We start from the raw sequence: 24,149 nt of genomic DNA on the forward strand, positions 1-24,149 counted from the left end.
GAAGCAGAGTTGCTGTCTGGGAACCAGATTACCAGATATTAGTGCTGGGCTGAGATTCCTGAAGGAAGGTATTGCTTTGTATGCTATTTGATCATCTTGTTCCAGAACTGGTGAATGTGTTAAATCTAGTTACACTGAGAATTTACCTAGCTTCCATGTCGCTGATTTCTCCTCCAGTGGAAAGATAACGTGCAAGGCCCCAGCATCTGCTACCACTCAGCAGAGGGGCAATCCTGTTGTCAGAAGAGAACGCTGTTGGAAGAAGGGACACAATATGCCAATTTATTTGCATAATTAATCTTGAAATTATTTGCATTATTTATTTAGATATATACAAAAATAAAGAGGCACCTATCCAAGGCTCCAGGATAATTAAACAGCTTGCAGAATAAAAATCCCCCCCCCTTTACAAATATAATTCCAGCTGTTGTCCTTTGTCTTGTACTTCAGACTGCAAGCTTTGGGACAGGGATTGTCTTCTTATCCTGGGGTAGTACAGGACCTGGCACAATGAGGTCCTGGTCTGTGACTGAGACTTCTGGGTGCTATGATAATACAAATAATTAATAATAATAATTTCTCTAAAAACCCACTTCCATAGCAGTCTCCACAAATAGATGCACCTTGCAGATCACCAAACCTGGGCCATTTTGAACTGGTGGAGGTGGGAGGGAAGTTCATATCCTGGTATTTAAGAATACATTGTTAAATAATATTAGAATTGATCTGAATAATTTTCTTCCTTAAATGTTTACTAGGACTGGATTGTATCTTCCTTAACTGGGTAGATATGGGAGGCAAAATCTATATTTTCTTACATGTTTTAATTACTCACACTTCCTAGAGTCAAATATGGAGGGATGTTCCTATGGCATACATTTAAAAAAACCCACACACATTAGTCTTTGTATCTTGATGTAAGGATTTCAGATATCTAAGAAACAACATCCTTCCACCCTCTTGGATCAGAATGAGATAGAGAATGATGCTGCAGACCCCCAGTCCAGTCCCCCTTGTCCTGTCACTCTTTATCCAGAATGGAATAGCTTCAACAGCAGAGGCTGACTGAACCCCACAGCAGATCCCCTAGCTCAGTGCAGAGGAGACGCGTTGTGAGGCATGTGCATCCCTCCCTGATTTGCTGCTTGGCTTGTACTGAGCATGGTCACACAGACTGAACCGCCTCAATAACACTGCTGAAGCCAGCTGTCCTCACTCTGCTCCCCCCTGCACTATCGGCAGGCATGGCTCATCTCTGGCTGAGTGGTTAGAATACTTTTTGGAGAGGTAGGACTTGAAAAAGAGTCTCTGTTCTCCCCCCATTTGTAGCGATAAGGGAATTGAACCTGGGTCTCCAAAGTTACAAGGTGGACGACACCACCTCCTCCAATTACATTTTGAATGGGGGACTGGATCCAATAAGTAGGCCCTGCATATGACTTAGGTGGCCGAACTTCTATTTTTCCCCTCGTTCGTGGATCATTCTGGAGCTCAGGCAGTAGACGGGCATTTGGACGCATAAAGGGAGGCAGCAGTGTGCATGCCCAGAGGCTGAAACACAGGTGCCTAGGGAAATTTTACTTTGAAAAGTTAGGCATTGAGTGAATTTAGGCTCCTACAGAATTTGGTAGGAGTTTTTTGTGGATTGCAGTGAAGTCAAAATTGGGACTTAGATGCAGAAGTCTTGGGTTATATTCCTAGGTCTGGAATTTAGGTGCCTATAGAGATGTCTACGATACAGTAGACCAACTACAGCAGTATCAACAGAGGGGGTTTTCCTGTCCTGTAGGTAATCCCCTCTTTGAGAGATGGTAGTTACATTGATGGAAGAATTCTTCTGTTGACCTAGCTGTGTCTACAGTAGGCACTGGTGTAGTCCTAAACTGCAGCCTCTCCCTGCCAGCCTGTTGTCCTAACCTTGTCCCCTATGCTGTGTGTGTGTGGGGGGGGGCACACAGTAGTGAACTAGAACTGGAATGCTTAGGTCGGCCTACCTACGGTGCCCAGGGTGCAATTTTTTTCATTGCTCTGAGTAACGTAGCTAGATTGAGCTAATTTTAAGTGCAAACCTGCCGGTCTCTTTCTGGATCCCACTCAATGCCCTTACTGTCACCCCCACCCCATGTTCCAGCTCTGCAGTGGGAGTAGGAGCTGGCCTGAAGCGACAGGGCCTCCCTTTCTTACGCAATGTCTATGTCTCGAAACATGCTTTACTTTTTTCAGAAAAAATATGGGTAGCTATCTAAAGCAATTAACACCACATCTGAGAATATTTTCTTGTAGGTGGAAGTATTATTACTCCTAAACACTATAACTGCAACAGTATGCAAAGTGTGTATTTGCCATGCAAGTACACCTTATAAGGGAAAAAGGAATAATTCTGGTTCCTTATTCGCTTTTAATATATGTGGACTCAAAAGACTGTAATGTGACATGAGAGACAATTATATAGAAATAATTACAGAATGCACTTTTGCTGTAGAATTAAACAAATGGATTTTTGGAAGATTTCCCTGATGGTTTTTAAAAAGTGCTGCTGATGTGCTGTTTTAAATTATATTATTATTATTATTTATTATTAGTCAGTGAAAGAAATCACCCAGTCAGGAGGAAAAATCCAGGGACTTGAATGCATGTGCACCCAATCTGATAGCTCCTTAATTCCAGAAATAGGAGGAGGTGGGCTCTAATGCTACCAGCCAGAAGTTCTCATATACTAAATAATAAAACTGGTGTAGCTATACTTTGTTTTTAACAGTTTCAAACTAACTGGGATTGCTTCTACTGTAATTATCTTTTGTGCAAATAATTCAGCTTAGAACTGCAGTTCACCCTGTTGCTTAATTTATTTGGTCATTAACTTTGGCACCAGGGACAGATGTGATGTGACGCTCTTAACCTTTCTGCAGTCAGATGGAGGCAAGTAATCTGCACCTAGAAGCTTTGACAAGACATCCCAAGAGAGTGTAGTACACTTACAATTAATTTAATTAAGGAGAACACGTTTTATGCTGGGACTAGAAAGAAGGTTTTACTGATAAATAAGATTAAACTTTTTTGATTAATTATTTTTAAAGAGTCCTGGTCAGATGAAAAATCCAATAAAACTCTATCCTTTCTTCAGTTAATATATTAGTATTATACCCTAGAGAATTTTTAAAAATCTATAAAAGCAGCAAAGAGTCCTGTGGCACCTTATAGACTAACAGATGTATTGGAGCATGAACTTTCGTGGGTGAATACCCACTTCATTGGATGCATGTAGACTTTAAAAATCTAGTTTACTTTTCACTAGTCATGCTCCTTCTTTAGTATTTGCATTTCACTCAGCTTGGCCAATAAAATAATGCAAATTAACTCTTTGGATTTCATGGTATGGCTCATTCTTTGCAGCATTTTGGTTACAATATTTTGTTAAGTGTTTTAATTAGACCTTGAAAATAATTTGATGTTTGTCTTTGCTTTGTTATCGCTTGTTTTACAAAACCTAAACATAGGGACAGCTGTGAACAGTGAGTGTCCCTCTTACATTTTAAAGAATGGAAGTTATTGGATAAAGTCTTTAATAAAAATAACAGGCACCAAATAAAATGTGATGTTTTCACAGTAGGATAGTTGTCTTATATAAACAAGTAGCATCCTATATATGGTAGACGGAAGGTTCTACTTACAGTGAGCTGTACATAATTAATTGAAGTTATAGCTGTAGAAATTATTGTATTTCCCCTGCCTAACCGTACCATCACTGAAAAATTCCAGAGATAGAAGAAGATTCTCAAGTGTGCAGAAAGCAAAAAAAAAAAAAAAAAAAAAACAAAAGGGGGAAAGAATATAAAAGAGATAGAGAATAAGATATAGAATATATTATATATTAATATATAATCCATGGTACATCCCACATCTAATGTGGTGTACTGATGTGATCTCTCCTCTAAAAAAAAAGATATTAGAGCACTAGAAAAAAAAAAAAAGAAAAAAAAAAAAGAAAGGGTTTAGGAGAGAGGGAGATGAGAAGATGAGGAAAGATTAAAGAAGCTAGACTAGAAAGAGGGGAGAGAGAGGGAGGGGGGACATGATAGAGGTATATAAAATGATGAGTGATGTTGAGAAAGGAAAAAGTTATTTTATTTATACAAGAACAAGAAGAAAGAAACTAGGGTCACCAAATGAAATTAATAGGCAAAAAAAAAAAAAAAAAAGTTCTCTTTTTCAGTTCAGCTTCAACAACTCCTTGGAACTAGAGGGAGAGAGAGTGAAGAGGCTAGGACTATATACAATTTAAAAAAAGGGAAATATAAATTGATGGTGTAGTCCATAAATGGCTATTAGCCAGGGGATGGGTGTAAGAATGGTGTCCCCCTGCCTCTGTCTGGGAGGATGATGATGGATGGGAGAGAGAGAGATCATTGCTTGCCTGTTAGGTGTTCACCTCAGGGGCTCAGGGGCATGGCCACTGTTGTCAGACAGACAGACTGGGCTAGATGGACCTTTGGTCTGACCCGGTACGGCCTTTCTTATGTTCTTATGTTCTTATGTTCTTCCTTCGTTCCTAGTTTTTTAAAAAAATCAGGGTTTAAAATGAAAAAAAGCTTTAACGCCTTCTGTCCTCTTGGAGGAGCTGAAGGACATATAAGCTGTTGGAGCTCTAGCCCCAGAACCAGAATTCACCCAAAAACTCTTTTTGTGTGCAGGTCCTGCCTCTATAAAATCCCTCTCCTCTGCTGGAGCCGGAATCTTCCCCCTCAGTCACATCCTTCTCTTTTGTTGGTTCAGTAGCAGTTATTTTTTGACAGTAGCAGTTGCAGCTCTGAACAATGCATGGTAGGAAAAATGCATCAGATACATCCCAAATACATTCCCCACAACAAACACTGCACAACCCCCCCCTTCCAGAAAACACGTTTTACGTGCGTAATGCATTGCACACACACATTTGCACAGATTATAAATCCTTTGGCGAGAGAAAGGAGTAAAAATGCACTGTAGTAACACAGACAAACGTGGGTTTCACGCTAGAGTATTCTAGTATCCCAAATTTTTCATAAATGAAAATCCCCCAAGTGGGAACTGTCTCCAACGATCTACCCCCTCCTTGCTGGAAAAGTTTTCCTGCCGATTTAACATGAACATCACAAACATTGCAAGGCTACGCCCAGACGGACTTCAGATGAGAGGAGTCCACAGAGAGGGCTGCGAGCTCCCCTCCTGCAGGGCTTCTGTGCTTCTTCAACCCAGCCCCCAGCTCGCGCACAGACAGAGACCCTGGTCTAATACATGCAGTGATTACAAGGGTAATTAATATCTAATAAGTAATTAAAAATTCACTCCCTCCCCGTTATGAATACAGGACAGAGAGAGAAACCAGGCGCAAAAGCAACGCACGGGGGGAGGTGGAGGACGACCTGTTTTGCATAGCCCCGCCCTTCATGAAGAATTACTCGTCCCCCCCTGCACGCTATGCGGGGTGCCAGGGAGGAGCATCGATTTGCATAGACACGCCCCGGGTGAATAATTAACCAGACCCCTCCTGGTCGGCGCGCGGCTCACCTCCAGTGCATTACACACAGAGGTTGGGAGAGCGCGTGCGTCCCGGCTCGCGCAAGGGCGAGAGAGGGAGGCGTAGCTTGAGTTTCCTTCCTCACTCCCCCTGAGACTCCCCCCCCCGCCAGCCGAGTGCGCGAGCCCAGAAGGGAGCCGGCACTCGCTCACGCGCGACTCGGGAGCGAGTTGGCTGCGCGGACGCGCGCCGGGCGGGCGCGAGGCCAGAGGCGCGAGGCGCAAAGGGGCTGCTGCTCCCTCCCTTGGGACACCGCGCGCGCGCGCCCGCTCGCCCCCTCGCGCTCTGCGGGGAGGGGGTCCGGAGGAGGGGAGCCTTGGGGTGTTTATAATTTTTTTTTCGGGGGGTGGGTGGGGGCTGAGGTAACCGCCGCGGTGGAGCGCGAGAGCCGCTGAGGGGGCAAGACCAGCCACCCTGTCCCCGCCCCGGCAGGGAAGGCTCCCGGGGGCCAGAGGGGATGTGGTGAGAGGGAGGCGCCCGGATTCGGAGGGCAGCCTCGCATCGGAGCCCGCGCTCCGCCGCCCCAGGTAAGGGCAGCGACGCCTGAGGGGGAGGCGCTGGGGCCGGGCGGGAGGAGGGTGTGTGTGTGTGTGTGTGTGGGGGGGGGGGATTAGGCGGTGTGTGTCGATGGGAGGGGGGAGAGGGGTGCGGGGATCAGCGCTGGCGTATGGGAGGCGGGAGGGGTGCGGGGACTTGGCGGCGTAGCCATTGGGGGGGGTGTGTGTGTGTGTCGCGATATTTCGTGACATATCGGGGTCTGTTTGGCGATATTGGTATCGATTGGAAATCGCGTCAGCCATCCCCTCCCCCCACGGGTGGGTGGGAGGCTGGCGGTGCGCCCAGCGTTTCTGAGGGGGACCGGCTCAGCAGCGCAGAGAGCCCCGCAATGGCATGGACACGGACTGATACTACCGAGCCTGGGCCAGTCAGGCTGGGGGGGTGCATTGATAACTGGGTTGAAATTATATTGACAAGGACCGCATTGTTCGCACCTATGGGAGTGACGCGACTGGCGACCAGATACATCCGTGAGCTATGTTCATGGGGGTGGGTAAATGGTACACACACACACAGAGTTGTAGTAATAGGGACTGGTTAAAAAATACCTTTATAGTGTGGTATTGACAGCGAATTGATCACATGGGGGCTGGATCCCTTCTACCAATATAAAGAGGGACTGTCAATTGCATAGATATTGCACCTCTTGTATGGAGACTGGCTCAATATAATGTAAGGACCGGTAGTACCAGTACTGGCAAATAGATGGCTACTGGATCAGTGATATCAATTCGTAATAGGGTGACCAGATGTCCAGCTTTTATAGGGACAGTCCCGATTTTGGGTCTTTTTCTTGTATAGGCACCTATTGCTTCCCCCCCATCCCTATTTTTTACATTTGCTGTCTGGTCACCCTAATTTGCAATAAATAATTTGAAGCTCACATTAATAATTTGTGGTTATTTATATGTTTAAGTAGTGTAATAAATGTTAGGCTAATATGATTAATTTACTAAAATGGTATCAATAAAAACCATTTTTTTTCAATTAAAAGATCAAGTAAATGTCCTTAAAACAACAGATTGAATGGGCAAAAGGTAGGTCTTAAATGATATACTTTTATATATATATATATAATAATAAGGTAGGTCTTAAATGAGATACTTTTTATATATATAATATTTTATATTTTAAAGGCTAATAGGTTTAACTATAATGATGCAATGAGACAAACCTCCCCTTAAGCAATGTGGAAAAATAAAGACAAAGGGGAAAAAAGTGGCTGTCAGAACATGGTGTATTTTATTTCCAGAGACTTTGCTGCTGCAGAGAGAATTCACATGAAAGAAACACACACAAAAAAGCTGTTATTTGTGTGCTATGCAAGGAAAACAAGGGTTAAATATCTTCCCTTCCTACCCTTCCCATAGTGTGAATAAAGATAAAAAATATGGAGCAAATTGAAAAATACAGCAGCATTTTATTTATTACTGGTGTTCTTGGGTTGATTGTTGGAGGCTAAAATGTAAAAAGTAATGAGAGATGAGACAGATAGTTTCTATTACATGTATGTTTTGCCAGGGAAAGAGAGGGTCTCACACCCATTTCTGAGTGGAAGTTCAGGAAGAAATGTAATATGGTAAACCAGCTGTGAGGGAACTGTATGTTTGTGTCTTTTTACAAAAGTGAAAATAACTAATGTAAGGAAAATGAAACAAAATATGCTGACCAAATATTTTTGATTTGGTGGAGTTCAGTAATAGGAGCTGAAATGGTTAATTAATACTCTTTGGGAAGTGGAACATAGATTTGTGTCTGTTCAGTGTATTGTAGCAAGGATGAAATTGGGTGAGGAGAACAACAACATGGAAAGATGTCCATGGAATCCTGCTTGCAGCATTTCCCAGGTGGAGCTTGGAACGATGGATCTTAAGCACTAGCGTTCAGATGAAAAATGAAAGGAAAACCATAAACCTTCACCAAAAAAAAATCTCCTAATGTGAAAATGTAAAGACAAGCGAATAAAGTGAGTGCATTTTGCCAAGAACATCTGTTTTTAAGAGAATTGCTAGTTATATCCACACTTGAATTTCTTACTGGAGTGACAAAGACTGTGTGTGTGTATAAAATGAAATGTAAGATTTATAAGCAAGTCAATTATAAAGCTTTTTTATATTGGTTATTGTGGTTTGGCGTAATCAGGATCCCAATATATGACAAAATTTGGGCTTGTGACTGAGGGTTTCTGGAAAGAGTGGAGTGGTAATGCCTGAGTAAAGGGTCCTTGAGCTATCTTATTTGCTGTAGGTAGGGTATCTTGGGGGGTGGTGACTAGCACACTATGCAGTACTCTACTCTTTATTGCTTCTCCTAAAAGAGCCTCAGTAAATAGTACTGCATTTGCTTCTCTTACTACCAGACACCAAAGGCAACATATACACAAGAAGCTATACACACTCCCAAAACTTGCCATCCACTCCCCACGTAGAGCTCAGAGGAGTGCTGTATGTAGCCTGCTCTGATTTAGTATATGTGCAAGGAAGGTTAGAATTTTGCCCGTAAAAAATTAATTTATTATTACTACTTGCCTGTACAGTGCTATATATGAAAGTGAAGTTGAATTAATATAGTGCCTAGAAAATAAATTTAATACCTTTAGTGATTGCTTGGCTTTCCCTCTATAGCCATTCCTATCTGCCTTTTTGCCTTCCATATTTTGCATTTGCTACCACTAGAACTCATGACATAGTCTTTTGAAGTGATTGGTGTACTGTGAACCAGGTTACAATGGATCTCATATTTCTGTAAATGATTATTAAACACATCCAATTAGAGCCTTTTAAAGTTTCAGATTACTAGGAAATAAGTGTGTATAGCTTTTGAATAATGAACTATACACATTACTATGGCTGACGGTCCATCAATGAAGTTTTTCTGGAGTAAGGTCTCTATTCTACAAAAACTTACAAACATACTTAATGTTGTGCATGCAAGTATGTCCACTGAAGTCAACGGGACAACTTATGTGTTTAAAGCAGCAGTTTTCCACCTTTGGCGTGGACCCCTGGGGGTCGCAGACTGTCTAAGATTTCTAAAGGGGTCTGCACGTGCATTTGAAATTTTTTTAGGGGCCTGCAAATGAAAAAAGGTTGAAAACCACTGGTTTAAAGTTAAGCTTGTGCATAAGAGTATGCAGGTTTGGATCCTAAGTGAACAATAAAAACATGCTCCATGTGGAATATTGTTGTGCTCACCATCAGTCTACTTCAGCAGCTAACTTTTTAGTTTTAAATAACTTTGGGTCTTCTGCAGAGTTCTGTGTCTTCAGATCCTTCTTTGTGTGCCTATTATTTAAATAGTTTTGTTTAATTTGTGTAGACTTAATAATTTTTTTAAATTTCGGAGTATTTTCTATATTGGTGACAATAATAGCATTTTCATGTAATTTAAAATAGAAACAATGGGAAAAAATCCCTTTCATATGACCTTCAATAAAAGAATAATGTTTCTGCCTTCTTTTATTTCTTTATACAGTGTAATGAAAGCCTGATTTTTTTTTTAAAGTTGTCTATATTCCTGCTTATGTTTTTTATTAGAAAAATCAGGTCTTGAATTCCCTGTTTTGCATTCTTGAGGAACAGGAGAACTAATGGTTAGTTGATGAGTAAGTAAGCTTCCTATCTAGTCTAGTGTTTTTTTTAAATCAGCCACCTGCTTTTAAATCCCTCCAATGTACCTTTTCTGTTTTTTGTTAAACATCATAACAATGCAGAAAAGGGTGTAAATGGTTTTTTTTTTTTCTTTTGCAAAACGGGTTTTAGGTTTAAATTTTCAGAGTAATACAGGTGGCGTTAACTCTATGACTTCTGTTAACATCAATGAGAGCTGTGTGGTGAAATCCATTTCTAAAGCGTTGAAAATGTATCCTACAGTATCTCCTTAATGTGTGCGGTAACTGCCCTTCCATAAGTGTGTATTGCTTATGCTCAGCGCAGTATCTGGAATACTCAAACTCCACAGTGTTACTGATACAATGGTTTATAACCATTATGATAAAATTTATTATTATTCCTGAGATTATGTCCCACCATCTTTTGATGTTTTTATTAAAAAAAAAAAAGGAATGTACAAAAAACTTCTTTCTAAGTGCTATTTAAGGGTCTAAGACAGGGGTCGGCAACCTTTCAGAAGTGGTGTGCCGAGTCTTCATTTATTCACTCTAATTTAAGGTTTTGTGTGCCAATAATACATTTTAACCTTTTTAGAAGGTCTCTTTCTAGAAGTCTATAATTTATAACTAAACTATTGTTGTATGTAAAGTAAATAATGTTTCAAAACGTTTGCTGGATTGGGGCCTTATAAAATAGATTGTGAAGCTGTAGCATATTATGAACTTGTTAGAGCTTGTTTTAAAAAGTTTATAAAATAATCACATCATATGGAGCTGTCGTGGTTCTGGTCCTTTTCCTTTTGTGATCTTCTAATAATATTTGTTTTATTTTTTTGGTAAAAAAATCAGCCACTTTAAATATTAAATATATATTAGATTCATTTGAAGGAAGTGGGAGAAATGAGAGGACCCAGGTGCCTGTGCAGAACCCCATTGAATTCAGTGGGACTCCATGTGTTTGCATTCTTACAAAATGATCTGATTTCAGGACCAGGATCATATGTCTCAATTTTGTTGATTACTCTTGGGGGGTCTTCTATGCCAAAAAATAAAAAAATTCTGTGCACAATATTTTAAAATTCTGCATATTTTATTTGTCAAAATAACACGACATACCAATGCAAGATTCAATTATTTTGGTAATGTATTTCAAAATACCTGTCAGCAAGTATGTCTGTAACAATAGAGACAACAAAAAAATTCAGGAAATGTTGTTTGACAAATAGATGCCTTACTAGTCATATTACTACAGAACTTTGAGTAATAATTCATTTAAACTACAATACAGAAATGTATTTCTTACACTCCCCAGAAGCAGTGCAAAGGCTTGGGGGGGATCAGGTATAATGGAGAAGCTGCGGAAAAGGGAAGTAATTGCTGTGAAGGAGCCTGGGTGTGAACTTGGTGGGTTACTGGGTGTGGGTGGCAGAAGTATGGAAGAGGTTTTTTTGGGGGGCGAGGGGATTGTTTTGGAGTCTCCTCCATGCAAACCTTGGCTGACCCCCTAGCCTCTCCCTCTTTCATTCAGTCAGCACATCTGCCCCTATCCCCATGTGTCCCTGTACCCCCACTCAACCACCTCCTCCCCTGTCCCCATTGGTTGCTGTACCCCCACTCAGCCACACCTCCTTCTCTATCCCCATGTGGCTCTGCCCCAGTCTGTCCTCCCCTTTTGAACCCCAGTCTATGACCCCCAGCAGCCTCATGTGCCCTACATTGGCCCTCCATCTGTATCCCATGCCACATCCTCTGGCCTCCTGGGCAGAGTGCTGTGAGGAACGCAGCCTCTTCTCTTTCCTATCCACAGCTGGGGCTACTTCCACCCAGGAATGACGGCTCTCTGTTCTGGTGCCACAGCAGCCCCTGGTGGGTGAAAGGGGTATAACTGCAGCATTTCTATAGCTGAATGTATTTTCTGCGGAGAAAAAAATATTTCTGTACGGGACATAAACTCTGCGCATGTGCAGTAGTACAGAATTCCCCCAGGAGTAATTGGTTCATAAGCCAGAGGAGAATGCAACTTGCTCTTCTAGAGCTGTATTAGACATATAATTCTATTGGAAGAACAAAGCTGGTTTCACTGGGTTTTGTGACAAATTTCTGTGTTAAAGCGATACTCTGAAGTTTTGTTTTTTTTTAAATAAAGAAATCTTTAATTTTTTAAAACTCTTGCTTACAATAGAAGACTTACAGTTTAAAATACTTCACCAGCTACTTTGGCTTTCTATTTGGCCAGCATTTATTATTACATGTTTCTAATACAGCTTGAAATAAACATGTTTCTTTTTATGCTGGTAGACAAACAAGCACATAACCTGAGTACAGTGTGTTTTTTAAATCAAATTTTAATTTATAAGTCTTTAAGAAAACAGACTGCATAGTCTTGCACACTCTCATCAATAATGGTATAAAAATAAAATAAATACCTCTAACTTGGAAGCCACTTGGTTTTTGTGCCACATTTGAGAGAGTGCATAATTTCAGTGGAATCAATATTCCACTCATAGGAATATATTTGACTACTTTAGATTGAGCAGAATGTATTGGTTTTGTTTATGCTCTACATAAAGCAAGCCTTTGTTTAAAATCTACCACCACAGTAAGACATTTGATATAAAAAAAAGATATTTTGGCTCTTGAAGAGAGAGGGATTTCCTGCCAGATAGGCTGTATTTTGGCCCTTAAACATTTGACAATGCGACCCCTCCTTCTTCTCTTTCTCCGCTATTTGTTAGCAAGGCTCTGAAAATTCAGAAGCATCATTTACCATATAAGCAGCAACCGCAAGCAGTGATTTGTAGGTCCTGGTCTTGCCTAGATGTACACACCTACGTAAGTTTTAAGCACATGAGTAATCCTGTTGAGTTCAGTGGGACTACTCATGTGCATATAGTTATGCACATGCGTGCATCTTGGGACCTTAGTTCTGAGTAGGAATGGTATTGTGTGAGCTAATGGCAGGGGGAATTATGTAAGTAGTATACTTTCTCAAATTGATAGAAGTAATGCAAAAATATGAGATGAATCATGCTTGTTGACGTTCTAGTTATTACTGTCCAGTAGTTGTCACTTAGTCACTGTTTATGGGGTGAATGCATTTTTGGCTGAAAGATTGTGGTTTAGAGTAGACTAGGGTTATTGTGGTGTCAGGCTGAAGTTAAAATTGAGAGTCAATGTTGAATTGAAAGGGCGTTTTATAGTACAATCCTATATTCATAATTTCTAAGATTCGGAGTAATTTGTTACACACTGCTATTCTGTTAATACGTAATAAGGAATAATTAGATAAAATGGCAGAAATCCAGAATGAGGGTCCAATCCTGCAAGCCCTGATTTATGTGAATAATCCTTATTTTGCACCACAACTAGTCCCATTGTTGTAAACTAATTTCACATAAACTATCAAAGAACCATTTGATTAGGATTTTTGATTACACTATAATGGGCCATTAAAGCTAGCTCTATTAGCGCTTTCTGTTGATGCCACTTTATAACTGCAGGAGCAAACAGACAATGTGCATCTTCTGTTGGAATTGTCCTTCAAGCGAGTGGAAGAATGGAGGCAAACTCCCTTCCTACTCTAACTTCAAGTTCTGTAGGGCTGAAAGGAGGAATAGGAGTGGCATCCAAAGTCTGTGGACTCTCCGCCCCAGTGGAAGACAGATTTATGAAAACTCTGTGAAGTGAACTTTATGGAGTATTTCTTCCTCCCAGATTGCCTTCCCCAAATGTTTCTGTGAAAGGGAGCAGTATGGTCCTCAGTCATTAGTGAAAATTTGTGAGTTTCTGTTGTACACTAGCACTTCTGCAACTTCAGCATTGCTGTGAAGTTTTTATGTTGAGGTATATAGCTTACTCAAAGCATTCTGGTGAATGGTTGGTCAAAAGAATCTGTCATGTTTATCCGTAGAAGAAGAGAGTCCCAGGCTTCTGCTGCAGTGTGGGTGAGCTGCACGGATACTCCAGCCTGTAGAGGTCTAGGGACCTGGAACAGGACAAGACAAAAGGAGTTGTTTTCTCCAATAGCTCAGTTCAGGATCACAGAAAAAATCGTTGTGGAATTTCAAGGACAAAAAGTGTTACTTTTTAAAACTGAACTTCAGTATATTGTGAGAGGGATGCTTCAGACCACAGAAACTCCCTGTACACAGCCGGGTTAATTGCAGTGAAAGAAGTGCAGAGACAATGGTAAGTTAAAAATTGCAGCTGTTTCTCTGCCTTCCCCCCCCCTCAATTGTGGAACAACTTGGGCTGCCAATTCAATGTTTTCAGGCAGCCTTTTAACATTATTGAGTGGGTTCAGAGTGGTGTAGTTACAGAGATGGCATTATAAGATTATTATTTTTAATAAACAGGAATGCCTGAGCAAAAATGTGTACTTTTCCAGTAAAAATTCACTTTTAAATCCCCTTTTTACTGTTTGCATTTCCCAGTCTCTATTTTCAGTTCCACATGGGGGAGGGTGTGGGGATGCCAAAGTGCTGGCATGCATCTGCCATTGGTGGATACATGTTGCTACCCAGGGCTTGTAATAACTTTTGCATTGGTTCATAGAACAGAAGTCCTTCCCACTCCTATATTAATAAACATTAAATTGGAGCCAGAAACTTATCAGACTCTGGGGTGGCTTCTGTCTTTTCCATTTTTGCTGCTATTTCCACAGTGAGCCATTCCTCAGGGGTGGCATCCAAAAGCTCCTCTGAGTACAGCCTCAGGACATGCTGCAGTTGCTTCTCTGCGACCAGAGTCATAGAATTATCATCATGCCAAACCAGCTTGATTTCCTTCTTTGACAAGGTAGCTGATTTGGTGGATGGGGGAATGCGGTGGATACCTGAACTTCAGCAATGCTTTTGACACGGTTCTACATGACATTCCGAAGAAATGCAGGCTTGACAGAACTATCATTACGTGAATACACAATTGGTTAAACAACTGAAAACAAAGAGTAACTATACTTCTACCTTGATATAACACTGTCCTTGGGAGCCAAAAAATCTTACTGTGTTATAGGTGAAACCGTGGTATATCAAATTTGCTTTGATCCACCGGAGTGTGCAGCTCTGCCCCCCCCCTCCCCAGAGCACTGCTTTACCACATTATATCCAAATTTGTGGTATATCGGGTCACGTTATATCGAGGTAGAGGTGTATTACAGGAATGATGTCGGATTGGAGGGAGGTCTCAAGAGGGGTTCCACAGGGATCTATTCTCAGTGTGGGGGTGGTTAACATAGAATCACAGAACTGGAAGGGACGTTGAGAGGTTATCTAGTCCAGTCCTCTACACTCATGGTAGGACTGATTATCTAGACCGTTCCTTACAGGTGTTTGTCTAATCTGCTCTTAAAAGTCTCCAATGATGGAGATTCCACAACTTCGCTAGACTATTTATTCCAGTGCTTAACCACCCTAACAGGAAGTTTTTCCTAATGTCCAACCTAAACCTCCCTGGCTGCATTTTAAGCCCATTGCTTCTTGTCCTATCAGAGGTTAAGAAAAACAATTTTTCTTCCTCCTCCTTGTTACAACCTTTTACATACTTGAAAACTGTTATCACGTCACCCCTCAGTCTTCTCTTTTCCAGACTAAAGAAACCCATTTTTTTTCAACCTTTCCTCATAGGTCATGTTTTCTAGACCTTTAATCATTTTTGTTGCTCTTCTTTGGACTCTCTCCAATTTGTTCACCTCTTTCCTGAAAGTGCCGCCCAGAACTGGACACAATACTCCAGTTGAGGCCTAATCAGCGCAGAGTAGAATGGAAGAATTACTTCTCGTGTCTTGCTTACAACACTCCTGCCAAGACATCCCATAATGATGTTCGCTTTTTTTGCAACAGCATTACACTACTGACTCATATTTAGCTTGTAGTACACTATGACCCCTAGATCTCTTTTCGCAGTACTCCTTCCTAGGCAGTCATTTTGTATGTGTGCAACCGATTGTTCCTTCCTAAGTGGAGTACTTTGCATTTGTCCTTATTGAATTTCATCCTGTTTACATCAGACCATTTCTCCAGTTTGTCCAGATCATTTTGAATTTTAATCCTATCCTCCAAAGCACTTGCAACCCCTCCCAGCTTAGTATCATCCGCAGACTTTATAAGTGTAGTCTGTATGCCATTATCTGACTCATTGATGGAGATATTGAACAGAACTGGACCCAGAACTGATCGCTGTGGGACCCCACTCGTTATGCCCTTCCAGCATGACTGTGAACCACTGATAACTACTCTCTGGGAGTGGTTTTCCAACCAGTTTTGCACCCACCTTATAGTAGCTCTATCTAGGTTGAATTTCCCTAGTTTATTAATGAGAAGGTCATACAAGACAGTATCAAAAGCTTTACTAAAGTCAAGATATACCACGTCTACCGCTTTCCCCCTGTCCACATGCTTGTTACCCTGTCAAAGAAAGCTATCAGGTTGGTTTGACATGATTTGTATTTGACAAATCCATGCTGACTGTTACTTATCACCTTATTATCTTCTAGATCAGTGGTTCCCAAACTTGTTTCGCTGCTTGTGCAGGGAAAGCCCCTGGTGGGCCAGGCCGCTTTGTTTACCTGCCACGTCCACAGGTTTGGCCGATCGCGGCTCCCAGTAGCCGCGGTTCACTGCTCCAGGCCAATGGGAGCTTCTGGAAGTGGTGGCCAGTATGTCCCTCAGCCCACGTGCTTCCAGCAGCTCCCACTGGCTTGGAGCAGTGAACCACGGCCACTGGGAGCTGCAATCGGCCGAACCTGCGGACGTGGCAGGTAAACAAACCAGCCTGGCCCGCCAGGGGCTTTCTCTGCCCAAGCGGTGGAACAAGTTTGGGAACTACCATTCTAGATGTTTGCAAATTGATTGCTTAATTATTTGCTCCATTATCTTTCAGGGTACACAAGCAGAGCTGACTGGTCTGTAATTCCCTGGGTTGTCCTTATTTCCCTTTTTATAGATGGGCACTACATTTGCCCTTTTCCAGTCTTCTGGAATCTCTCCATTCTTCCTTGACTTCTCAATAGTTGCTAATGGCTCAGATATCTCCTCAGTCAGCTCCTTGAGTATTCTAGGATGCATTTCATCAGGCCCTGGTGACTTGAAGACATCTAATTTGTCCAAAGAATTTTTAACTTGTTCTTTCCCTTTTTTAGCCTCTTCTGAGCCTACCTCATTTTCACTAGCATTCACTATGTTAGATGTCCAACCTTCTTGGTGAAAACCGAAACACAGAAGTAAGTAAGCACTTCTGCCATTTCCACATTTTCTGTTATTCCCTCCCCCTCCCTTCCCCGCCATTGAGTAATGGACCTAACCTGTCCTCGGTTTTCCTCTTGCTTCTAAGAATGTTTTCTTGTTACCCTTTGTCTCTAGCTAGTTTGATCTTGCTTTGTGCCTTGGCCTTTCTAATTTTGTCCCTACATACTTGTGTTGTTTGTTTTTATTCATCCTTTATAATTTGACCTAGTTTCCACTCTTTGTGGGACTCTTTTTTGATTTTTAGATAATTGAAGATCTCCTGGTTAAGCCAGGGTGGTCTCTTGCCATACTTCCTATCTTTCCTACGGAGTGGGATAGTTTCCTCTTGTGCCCTTAAGAATGTCTCCTTGAAAAACTGCCAACTGTCTTCTGTTGTTTTTCCCCTTAGACTTGCTTCCCATGGGATCTTACCTACCAGCTCCGAGTTTGCTAAAATCTGTCTTCTTGAAATCCATTGTCTTTATTTTGCTGTTCTACCTCCTGCCATTCCTTAGAATCATGAACTCTATAATTTCATGATCACTTTCACCCAAGCTGCTTTCCACTTTAAATTCTTAGCCAGTTCCTCCCTATTTGTCAATATCAAATCTAGAACAGCCTCTCCTCTGGTAGTTTTTGCCACCTTCTGAAATAAAAAATTGTCTCCAATACATTCCAAGAATGTGTTGGATAATCTGTGCCCTGCTGTATTATTTTCCCAACATATGTCTGGGTAGTTGAAGTTCCCCATCACCGTTGTTTGGATGATTTTGTTAGCTGTTTAAAAAAAGCCTCATCCACCTCTTCTTCCTGGTTAGGTGGTCTGTAGTTGACCCCTACCATGACATCACCCTTGTTTTTTATCCCTTTTATCCTTACCCAGAGACTTTCAACAAGTCTGTCTCCTATTTCCTCTCAATCAAAGTCCAAGTGTATAAATTTTTAATATATAAGGCAATACCTCCTCCCTTTTTTCCCTGCCGGTCCTTCCTGAGCAAGCTGTACCCTTCTATACTAATATTCCAGTCATATGTATTATCCAACTAGGCCTCTTTGATGCCAGCTACGTCATAGTTAAGTTTATTTACTAGCATTTTGAGTTCTTCCTGCTTATTCCCCCTAATTCTTGCATTAGTATATAGACATCTAAGATACTGATTTGATTTCCCCGCCCCCCAGTTCTGTCTTGTCACTCCTTTATCCCTGCTATAACAGCCCATGCTCCCCCCAAATTCCAAACCTTCTCCCAGGTCTCCATGTTCTTGACTTGCATGTGGGCTTTGGTCACCTGCCCCCTTTGAAACTAGTTTAAAGCGCTCCTCACTAGATTAGTCAGTCTGTATCCAAATATGCTCTTTCCCCTTCCTTGATAGGTGGACCCCATCTCTGCTTAACAGTCCTTCTTCCTAGAACAGCATCTCATGGTCAAGGAAGCTGAAGCCCTCCTCGCGACACCATCGTTGCAGCCAGGCATTCACCTCCAGGAATTGATTAAATGACTTGGATGTAGATATAGAAAACATACCTATCAAGTTTTCAGATGGCCCCAAGCTTTGGGGGAGGGGGAAGAGGAGGGGTTGCCAATACTTTGGAGGGTAGAGCTAAAATTCAGAGAGATCTTGATAAATTGGAGAGAGGGGCTACAGACAACAAAATGAAATTCAGCAAAGACAAATGTAAGGTGCCACACTTAGGGAAATAAAACCAAATGCACAAATGCAGATGGGGGAAGACTGGCTTGGAAGAAGCACTGCTGAGAAGGATCTGGGAGTTGTGGTAGATCACAACCTCAATATGAGTCACCAGTGTGATGCTGTTGCAAAAAAAGCAAATGCAGTTTTAGGTTGCATTAACAGAGTCACGGGAGGTGGTAGAACTGCTCTACTCGGTGCTAGTTAGGCCTCAGCTGGAGTACTGTGTCCAAGTTTTGTCACCAATGTATGGAAAGGATGTATAAAAACTGGAAAGGATCCAGAGGTGAGCAACAAAGATGATCAAAGGGATGGAATGCAAGCCATATGACAAAAGGCTGAAGGAAATGGGTATGTTTAGTTTGGAAAAGAGGAGAGTAAGGGGGGGATATGATAGCGGTCTTCAGATACTTGAAAGGCTGCCATAAAAAAGATGGAAAAATATGTTCTCTTTTGCAACAGAGGGCAGGACAAGAGGCAGTGGGTTCAAACTCCAGCATAGCAGATTTAGATTAAATCTCGGGGAAAAACTTCCTAACTGTAAGAACAGTAGGACAGTGGAACATAGGTAGTTGTGGAAACTTCTTCATTGGAGGTCTTCAAAAGGAGTCTGGATAGCCATCTATCTTGGCTAATTTAGACACAACAGATCCTGCATCTTGTCAGGAGGTTAGACTAGATGACCCTTGCAGTCCCTTCTAACCTTATGATTCTGTGAAAAATGAACAGCTGCCATATGAGGAGAGATTCAAAAGACTGGGTCTTTTTAGCTTGGAAAAGAGACAACTAAGAGGGATATGATAGAGGTCTACAAAATCATGACAGGTGTGGAGACGTGAATAAGGATGTGTTATTTACCCCTTCATGTAACACAAGAATTGGGGTCACCTCATGAAATTAATCGGCAGCACGTTTAAAATGAACAAAAAGAAGTACTTCACACAATGCCTCATCTGCCTGTGGAACTTGTTGTCAGAGGATGCAGTGAAGGCCAAAAGTATAACTGCGTTTAAAAAAAATTCATGGAGGATAGGTGTGTCAGTGTCTGTTAGCCAAGATGGTCAGGGATGCAACCCCATGCTCTGGTTGTCCCTTAGCCTAAGAGTGCTAGATGCTGGGGCTAGACAAGGTGGGATGGATCACTTAATAACCGCCCTGTTCTGTTCCTGCCCTTGGAAGCATCTGGCATTGGCTATTGTCAGAAAACAGAATCCTGGGCTAGATGGACCATTGGTCTGACCAAGTGTGGCCATTCTTGTGTTCTTACGCTTCCCCTAAATCAGCAGGTGGTAAATTCTGTCCCACATATGTGGTGTAGCAGACCCTTGTGCTTCTGACTGCCAGTACCTTTTCTGTGTAGCTGTTGCAGAAGAAATGGTTCTCCAAGAGGGATTTAAATGAGAAGATGATACAGGTCTGTCGCATCTTACGCACATTTAACATGCACAATTTCAGCTTTGCACGGTCGGGAGAAAGAAGGAAAAAAAAAAAGGGCGATTCCACCAGCGTGAGACACGAATCTGCTGTTCCCACTAAAATATTTTTTTTGGGCGACTTGACAGCAACAGCATGTCTTTAGGCTTGTGATAAGGTTCTCCCTTATAATAACCCAGGAGGATTGGCCAAAAAAAAAAGTTTAAATAGTATGTCTCCCCCGGAGTGAGTGTGAGATGGGAGAAGCGAATCTGCTGTTCCCACTACAGTACTCAGTCCCCCTGTGCCTCTCATACTGTGTGCATCTCGCCATGCTGAGTGAGACTGTACTGTGCCTGTACTGTTTAAAGAGACAGTATGTATTTTTTGTACTGTATAACATGGCCCCTAACTGCAAGGCACCTACTTCATCTGGTGCTCAACCGAAGAAACAGCGACGTGTTCCAGCGCTGGAGGAAAAACTGGCTGTGTTGGACTTATTGAGAGACGGTATGTCCATCGCCAATGTGGCGCGTAAATACGGCCACAACGAATCTAGCTTCCGTGCCATCAAGATTCGAGAGACAGAAATTCGTCAAGCCGTGGCATCAAGTGCTCCAGTAACTGCTAAGGTGATGAGCCAAGTGCGTGATAAGACTTTAGTGAACACTGAAAAGGCATTAAACTTATGGCTGGAAGACATGAACCGTAAACGTATGCCTATCAATGGTAACATGTTGCGAGAAAAGGCTCTTAGCATCTATGCGCTGTTCAAACCTCCCGCCGAAGAGAGACAGCCTTCTGATAAGAAGGAATTCAATGCCAGCCAAGGTTGGCTTAACAGTTTTAGGAACTGCTTCAACCTCAAAAACCTGCAGACTACCGGTGAAGCTGCATCTGCCAATGAGGACGCAGCAAAAGCCTACCCCGAACAATTAGAAAATCATAGAGGAAACAGGTAGTCTTCCATAACAAGTTTCTAATGATGACGAGACTGGTCTCTTCTGGAAAAAAATGCCCACCCGCACTTACATTTCAAAATCAGAAAGACAAGCCCCTTCAAAGCAGCTAAAGACTGTGTGACTGTGTTGCTTTGTGGCAATGAGGCTGGACGTTTAATAAAGCTGGGCTTGCTCTACAGGGCTGCAAATCCCCGTGCACTAAAAGGCAAGAACAAAAATCTCCTGCCTGTGTTCTGGCAATCAAATAAAAAGGCTTGGGTGACGGCAGCATTATTTCTGGATTGGTTCCACAAGTGTTTCATTCTGGAGGTCAAGCAGTACCTTGAAGAAAAAGGACTTGACTTTAAAGTGTTGCTGATCGTAGACAATGCTCCTGGCCACCCTGCGACACGCTGGTTTGCACATAATGACTTTGAAGTAGTCTTTCTCCCTCCCAATACCACCTCCAACCTCTCAACCAAGGCGTCATTAGCTGTTCCAAGGCCACGTACACGAGGCTTTCACTCTCACGGATCCTTACTGCTATGGATGCTGATCCCAGTGTTAATGTGATGGAGTGTTGGAAGTCCTTCAACATTGCTGATTGCATCACTTACATTAAACAGGCAATGGATGCAGTCAAGACTGAAACAGTCAATGCATGTTGGCAAAACCTATGGGAAGACTGTGTGAGTGATTTTAAGGGTTTCCTGACCATTGATAAAGAAGTGCAACTCATTGTTCAGGTGGCCAGGCAAGTGGGTGGTGATGGCTTCGTTGACATCCTCGAGGAAGAAATTGAGGAATTAATTGAGGGCCATAGAGAAACATTGACTAACGAAGAGTTAGAGGAACTGATAAAATCGTCTACAGAAGACAAAGATGATGATGAACCGGAAGAGCCAGCAACTTGGAATCTTCATAAATTTTCTGAAGTGTTCCAAGCAGCGAAACACTTGAATGATTTAATTTCTGAATATGGTCCCTCTATGAAACGAAGCCTCTAAATCATATGTAGTATTACGGATGATTTGAGACCGTACCAAGAAATGTTTGAGGAACTCAAGAGACAACAGTGACAGTTGCCAATCACCATGTTTTTAAAGAAAAAACAACCAGCAACAGCAGAGCCTACACAGTCAACTTCTCAAGCTGAACCAGAACCAACCACTTCATCTACGACTCGCTCTCCGTCACCCAAACCTGGCCCATCATCTCCTGGATCGACATCAAGCCCCGACGACTCAATAATAGTGTTGTCAGGGGAAGAGGAAGACTCATCATTGGAGTGTGTACAGTACAAGACTAGCAAGAATATCCAGGATGACTGGTGACTGTTCGGGTTTACAGTACTGTACTGTTTTCATTTTTTATTCTTTCTTCTGTCTCTGTTATGTTATTAAAAATACTGTAAAATTATATTTTGCATATGTAGTCTTTATTATATACCGTACTGTACATTGCTGTATACAATGCATAGTACTGTACAGGGTTGTATACACAAAATTGTACTTTATGGGTGATTTAAGGGATTTTCAAGGGTCATTTTGACTATACACGGTTTTCACTTTATGCGCTGACCGCGGAACGTAACCCCAGCGTAAGATGCGACAGACCTGTAGTGGATTTGTGGATCAGCTGAGGAACAGCTTACCATTTCAGGAAATAATATTGGGAATAAAGCATGGAGATGGCATGAGAGGAATAAATGGGACATCAAATCTGGCATTGGTGGGGGCATGTCATGATTAGAGTCAAGCATGGGGAAGTGGGGCGGGGCAGACTTACAATGAGAGTTCATGACTGTAGCTGGAAGCTTGAACTTGATTTGTTAGAGAAGGGACAGGCAGTGGAGGGAGGGTGGGGTGAGATGTGATCATCTTCCTTGTCAGTCATTCTGATCTTAGTGATTGCATTTTGAATGGACTGGATGGGTATTAGGGGATACAAGTGAGCAGAAGGTTACAGTAATCAAGATGGGAAATTTAGTTGTGTGGACAGAGAAACTGTTAGAAATCTTTATGTAACAAGAAACAATAAAAAGTGGATCTGATATGGATGTATGAAGCAAAGGAGGTATCGTTAACTCCAGCACCAGAAGCCTGAGTTACAGCGAGGATGGTCGATGTGTTGACATTGGCAGCGAAAGTGAGAAACATTTGGGAGAAAATAAAGTATTCGGTTTTGACCACGTTGAGTTCAAATAGTGAAATTTCCAAAAGGATATGTTGGAGATGCAGCCTGAGATATGGAACTGGATGGAGGAAGGCAGCTCCAGAACAGGGAGAGTTATGTTGACACATTCATGTTTTTGTTGTGGCAATATCCTTTATTGAAAACAAGGTGAAGAGTTTATTGCTTGTGTTCTGGATTCACTTAAAACAGAGGAGACCTGGTCATTGCAACCACATGTATAAAACATTTGCTACTAAAAGCAGGACATGAGTTTTTATTTTTATATATATTTGCTTCTTTGTGTTTAATATATGGGTAGACTTCCAGTAGTAATGATTTTGCATCAATAGAAATTCTCGTTCTTCTAGTACCACACTTGTATTGGAATTTCCAGCCAGTTCTCTTCAGAGAATTATTTAATTTAGGGTCTTTGGAATTGCATCAAGCTTTAAGCTCATTCTGTTAGTTGATGCTATTTATGGTAGCTACTACTCTAAGCATCCTCCGTATTTTTGTTGTCCAGAATGTATTGGCTTGTGGTTTGTTATTTGTGTAGCAAGTCTTACCATCTGAAAAATAATCATTCTTTTGAATTCTTTGTTTTGCAAGCTTGGTAAAAGTAGTTGGGATGCTCCTTATTTTTCCAGTTTATAGTCTAACTGATAGATAATTAAATTGTTCATTTGCCGCATATTTATTGTAGGACACCAGTCTCCTGAAAGTGATATAATTATCAAAATGTGCATTAATCTTTATTAACTCACAACTTTTAGTTCCATTGCTTTAGGCTATAAGCCTTGTGGTATGCCTTTCCTGTTCATATTTCCAATTTATTAAATTGGGGTCTAATGCAATTTTTAATATCTTTCATTTAGAATATTCTTATGATCGGAGGGGAATAGTAATATTAGAAAATTGGGAGGCTTTCTCTCCATAGTTCTGATTTAATAGAGTATACATTTATTTATTTTTTTCTCCTGT

At 41.7% G+C, this 24,149-nt stretch overlaps 1 protein-coding gene across 19 annotated transcripts in view; it reads left to right on the top strand.

The window, feature by feature from the left end:
• TANC2 (tetratricopeptide repeat, ankyrin repeat and coiled-coil containing 2) overlaps nucleotides 1–24,149 on the top strand; it is a 631,662-nt gene that overhangs the window by 36,813 nt on the left and 570,700 nt on the right. For 10 of the 19 annotated variants that reach the window (XM_039516558.1, XM_039516561.1, XM_039516562.1 and 7 more), the window contains exon 1: nucleotides 5,912–6,084. The exons of 5 other annotated variants lie outside the window; for them this stretch is intronic. The gene's annotated coding sequence lies outside the window, so the exon portion shown is untranslated. Of the gene's footprint in view, nucleotides 1–5,484; nucleotides 5,505–5,911; nucleotides 6,085–7,109; nucleotides 7,153–7,878; nucleotides 8,082–24,149 lie in introns of those variants that run through there. 4 more of the 19 variants (XM_039516551.1, XM_039516552.1, XM_039516553.1 and 1 more) reach the window with 3 other exon arrangements.

The sequence above is a fragment of the Mauremys reevesii genome, linkage group 27 (assembly GCF_016161935.1).
Source record: "Mauremys reevesii isolate NIE-2019 linkage group 27, ASM1616193v1, whole genome shotgun sequence".
Classification (NCBI taxonomy): Eukaryota; Metazoa; Chordata; order Testudines; family Geoemydidae; genus Mauremys; species Mauremys reevesii.